Source organism: Ascaphus truei, chromosome 2 (assembly GCF_040206685.1).
Source record: "Ascaphus truei isolate aAscTru1 chromosome 2, aAscTru1.hap1, whole genome shotgun sequence".
In the NCBI taxonomy this organism is placed as follows: Eukaryota; Metazoa; Chordata; class Amphibia; order Anura; family Ascaphidae; genus Ascaphus; species Ascaphus truei.
Genome location: NC_134484.1, coordinates 18,270,089 through 18,276,089, shown reverse-complemented (window position 1 = coordinate 18,276,089; position 6,001 = coordinate 18,270,089).

Here is a 6,001-nt window from a genome sequence, read left to right as displayed (position 1 = left end):
GTTGTAAAAAACAGATAAAAGCTATGTCTGTCACAGTGGTCCATTGTGAATTGACCTTGGTAGTTGAAGACCCTGAAGAACTTACCTATTTTAGGCGTCTCGTAATTAAAACTGTAAAACTCATTGCTCTGTGTCTTTTTTTTTACATTCTTTCTCCTGCACAATTGCTGACTGGACACAATGAGTACACCACAGACATATAAAAGACCTTACTGTACTTATGCATTTTTAATTTGTTCTGCAATTAATGCTGCAGCAGATAACATGGCGACTGTTACCGAAATGTATGAATAATTCACTTCGAACTATGATTTTTACAAATTTTCACCTGATGCTCCTGTTTGGAAGCGTGCGATAAGAAAAAAAATAAGTAGCGATCCGTGTTTTTTTCGTATTGACCCTGCACCCGGAGATAGAAGGAGTATTGGTGTGTGGTACTAGATTGTTCCAGTGTGTTTGATCATGGAAACTTCAAAAGGAGAATGTCTGGTTTGAATCCATATAAGATTCGTCAATCCCAATCCAGCAATGCAACAGCGCCGGCAAGAGCGCCTGCACTGGCGCCTGCACAGGCGCCTGCACCAGCCCTGCACCGGCTTACAATAACGTTCCGACTGTCAGTGAAAAGCTGGTGAACAGCAATCCTTGCTATCTGTCCCCGCCAGAATACCTGCAAAACTTCCAGCCTGAGCCTTATTTCACGTACAGGTACCAGGAAGCTTGCATGTACCAAACAGATTTCTAGTTTCATCAGCTGTCAACTACAGGTGTAGCAGGCCCGCTGTCACCTGTCAACTATCTGAATAATGAAGACTAAAGGAGTGACAGTGGCTCATCACCACCCATTTGGCAAAGTCTTTAATGAAGGTAGATATAATTTACTACAGTAACTACCTGTATTGCACTATACTGTACAGTATTAAGTTTACAGCTGCAGTATTTAAAAAATATATATCTTTTTTTTAAATTCTGTACTGTACGTACAGTATGTGCATCAATACATTTTGTACATAGACAAGTGATTAGTAAGCTGCAGATCGGTCCGTTCTCCTATAATCAATCGCTTTGCCCAGGGTTATTTAATTCTTGCACAATTATTAAAAATGTAATCCAGCAATATGATTGACTGAGAAGTTACTACAGTAGATACAATTGGTGGACAGCTAGGGAGAGGGCAGGGCTCAAGAGCCTATCAGACGTTGTTTGAACTCCTGCTTTATTTACCAATGACTCAACTTGACACATGCGCAATACCGGAAATAATAGCATCATTTTATTTCTCCCCAGAAAAGAAACTTTGACATCAAGCGGAAAAAGGCAAAAGGAGGGATTTCGATTGACCTACAGTAAAATATCGCTTTTTTGAAACGTTGCTTGCGCATTGTGAATCATATTTAAAATTCCAAGTACCGTAGGCAACAATTTAGTGACAGTGCAATTTTTATTGATTAGGATATAATAATTGTGAGCTTTATAGAAAACCTTAAACAGCATGCTTCTGTTTTCAAATTCAATACTTTTTACATTGTACTGTAATCATCACTACTGTTTGACGTTACATTTTGCAGTATAATTACAATACCCTTGCATGTTTAATTAACTCTTTTAAGAAACCCCAAAAATAAAAATGTATATCTTTTATTCTATATGTATTATTCAAAACTTTCAACTTTTGCTAGGCTTCTCTTGTTTTCATACTGGTTTTTTTATGCGCATGCGTGTATGTCTCATTGGAACCTTGTTGAAATGCATATGCGTGTCATCACATTTATGCGCACACGTGTATGTCTCATTGGAATTTAAACTTAAAGTTAAAAAAACCGAGACATCCCTTTTTGAAGGACTGATTTAAAGAAACCATAATGTGAACCATGTTTTCATTGGGGGTGGGGGTGTTTCAATGATTCTCGTGAATTTAAAGAAGACATTTTTTTATTTTATCTGGATAATCATGGAAGAATGAAAAATACAAATAATCATGAATAATGCAAATTTACAATCTTTATCTTCTTCGTAATGGCTGCATTGCATTCTGTAGCTCTTAGATCTTTTGTTATTGAGAGAGGGGGGATTTGTGTAAACTTTTACTTTTTATACATGCCCCCCCCCCCAACCTTCCTTTTTTAGTGCAGCAGACAGCTCTAAAAAGAAAACATTAGTGCATTAAAGGGCATTTACTGTAAGGCATTGTGTACATCACTATGTTGAAGCACAGTGTCTTACTGCCAGTATTGGGGAGAGGGGGGGGGGATTTCCTATACTTTATCTTCACCAACCTCCAGACATGCACATGCAAAACAGAAATAGAAATAAATGATTATACATGCATACCAAGCATTAAAAACATGAAATAATGAAACAATTTAAACTTTTTTTTTTGAGTAAAAATATTTTTCTATAACTTTTGAACTACAGCACAGTGCAATCAAACTGCAAAGTCATTCCCAAACGGTCTGGCCTTCCAGGGACGAGCCCTTATATGCCTCAAAAGGCCATTGATGGTGTCTCTCATGGTTCTCATAACATGATCGTTTACAAAAAAATAACCTTGCACTTCCTCCAAAATGGTTTTCCTTAAATTTTCCGGCAAAGCCTTCTTGATTTTATTCCCTTCATAATTTACGTTGTGGGTCCACCCGCTGTACATTTCAAAACTGACGTGGTGTTTAAAGATGGACAGGCCATATTTCTGGGCTACACCACCACTTCCGATCTTGTATTTCTCCCGGACTTGCAGGGGCAGGTCGCTCAAGATGATGTCTGGCAGTGTAACAATGGGATCAGGTGTGCTTCTGGGAGCGGGTATGCTTCTAGTAGCAGGCGAGGGTAGGTTGTCTGGGTGGATGCTTTTCTCCTGCTGTGGCCTTATCGGGATTGTCATCTCTTGTTGTGGCCTTATCGGGGTTGTCGTCACTTGTCGTGGCCTTATTGGGGTTGTCATCTCTTGTCGTGGCCTTACCGGGGTTGTCATCTCATCCTCTTCAAGGGCACACAGGTACACATATTCTGCAGACAGAGGGGGTGAGCGTGGGGGAGCCTAATCTTGCTCTTGCATTGGACATACAGGTGCAGGGACTCCAAGCAAAGAATAGATCCCCGCGATGTTCCTCTCCATATTCTCCATACACCTATCCATATTCAACATGGTCTCCAAAAGAAGATCAATCTTTTGCACCATAGAGTTGTCAGGGATTTTGACACAACTTAAACCATTCAGCATGCAAGCCAACGAGCTGGACCTTGTGTGAGGAGTGCTGTTGACATCTGCATGGATGTTTGCAGGAGCAGGTAACCTGGGGGTTCCCAGGAGAGGAGCATCGTGGATGGGTGCAGGAGCAGGTGACCTGTGGGTTCCCAAGAGCAGAGTCGTGGATGGGTGCAGAAGCAGGTGACCTGGGGGTTCCCAGGAGAGCAGCATCGTGGATGGGTGGCTGCCAAATGTTTTGCTTAGCGTGCACGCAGGCAAATTTCTTCTTGACATAATGAGGCCCAGGTTTTTTAGCCTTTGGAGTCTTTGGAACGTTTTCTTTATTCTCCTTTGCCTTTCGCTTTGGCTTAGAAACAGCTTCCGCATTTTGCTTTGTCGTGGTCGGCACGGCAGAAGTAAGCAGGTTCCAGCGTCCGTAGAATCGGGGTTTATCCATGGAAGCAGATGGAATAATGCACAATGCAGTATCTGGACAAGGGCAAGTTCAGATAGAGATCAGAGTGTGGGAGGCTATGCAATTTGTTTCACCTTTTATACACTGTGTCCCTATTTGATTTTTTTTCCCCGCAGACATGGAAACGAAGTGCAGGTGTTAAAAGTGAGTGTACTGTGTACTAAACCTGTTGATTGAGGTATAAATACACATCGACTACACATCGAATATACATTCTTGTGCTTGTATTTTTTCTAAACACAGCAATGCAAAAGAAAACGATTTCAAAGGATCTCAGCATGAGAATACAGTATATGTACAAGAGAGGACACCGAATTTCACAGATACAACGCTGGTTAAATACTTCGGGCCTTGTTTTAGCAGCAAGCACTGTCAGCTATCATGCTCATGGTAAGGCCAAAAGTGTCAAGCGGACCCCCACAGTCACTACCGAGTAAGTATTTTTGTTTTCTTTACTGTACAGTATGTACAGTAATTACACTTTTACTGATGAAATGCATTAGTGCAGGCCTGCACAACTCCAGTCCTTGAGGGCCGCAAACAGGCCAGGTTTTCATGATATCCATAAATCAGCACAGCTGTGCTGAAGTAGGGATATCCTAAAAACCTGGCCTGTTTGCGGCCCTCGAGGCCTGGAGTTGTGCAGACCTGCATTAGTGTTTTTAAAAGTAACTTTTTCCTAGCAATCATTGTCCTCAACCATATGACAACGTCTTGTATGCATGTTTTTCATATTTGATCAAGATTTACATTCTTAAAATCAATACATTTTAATTTCGACTGTGTACAGTAAATATCTCAAACACACACCCATGACACCCATTGTATTTCAATTAATTATCATTAATCAAGTACTTCATTATTACTCACTCACCCCCGCTCTCCTCTCCCTCCATCAAGTCAATTACCCAAATTACCCCACGCAATGTTATATTTACAGTATATAGCGCTTTAGATCCCCCATACACTACAATATATACGGTATTATATATATATATATATATATATATATATATATATATATATATATATCTATATATATATATATATATATATATATATATATATATATACACTATATGACACACACACACACACTTAATATTATATTATAATGTTATATTTATATAGCACCAAAAGTGTACTCAGCGCTTCACAAAGAATAAAGTACAGGGAATTATAATAATAGTAGTTTAATAAACATTTTATTTTAGAGAAATTTTGTGGCCTACTGTAACAAATTGTTGTGTTTTCCTTTACACTGTAGGGCGACAATGCTTCTGGTTGACCAAATAAGTCAAGAGAATGATGAGAGATGTGCCACAAGGGTCAAGAACGCTCTTGTGAAAATTCACAATATACATCCCACATTTGTCTATAAGGCATGTGCCTAAAAATGACCTTAATGGGATATGCAACGTGGATCGCCTTTAGATTTTTGATCTTGCTGCATAGACCAAAAATTCAGGCTGTTTTCCTTCCCACAAACTTTGTAACTACATCTTTATATTACAAAAACAAACAAAGTTGCCCAAAGCTACATTCAATATGATACAAATTTGCAGTGCAATACCTATATATTCTCTTGGAAAGGGGTCATTTAGTTTAACCCTTTGGCAAAAGCGTTATAAGCCTGCTGCCACTTCAAGGCATGACTGTTAGCAGGTCCTCTCACTAACTGAGTTAAAAAATTTATTTACCACTATAATTAGGGGAAGAATGATCTGCATTGACCCTTTTTCAAGAGAAATTATAGTTATTGCACTGTGTATTTTTGTCACATTGGAAGTAGCTTTGGGCATCTTTGTTTGTTTTTTGTTATATACATTTAGCCACGCCCACTAGCACTCCTTTTGACATATATATATATATATATATATATATATATATATATATATATATATATATATATATATATATATATATATACAGGCATACCCCACACTAACGTACGCAATGGGACCGGAGCATGTATGTAAAGCGAAAATGTATTTAAAGTGAAGCAGTACCTTTTTCCCACTTATCGATGCATGTACTGTACTGCAATCGTCATATATGTGCATAACTAATGTAAATAACACATTTGTAACGGGCTCTATAGTCTCCCCGCTTGCGCACAGCTTCGGTACAGGTAGGGAGCCGGTATTGCTGTTCAGGACGTGCTGACAGGCGCATGCGTGAGCTGCCGTTTGCCTATTGAGCGAGATGTACTTACTCGCGAGTGTACTTAAAGTGAGTGTCCTTAAACCGGGGTATGCCTGTATGTATATATATATGTATATGTATATGTATATGTATATATATGTATATGTATATGTATATGTACTGCTGCGGCACAG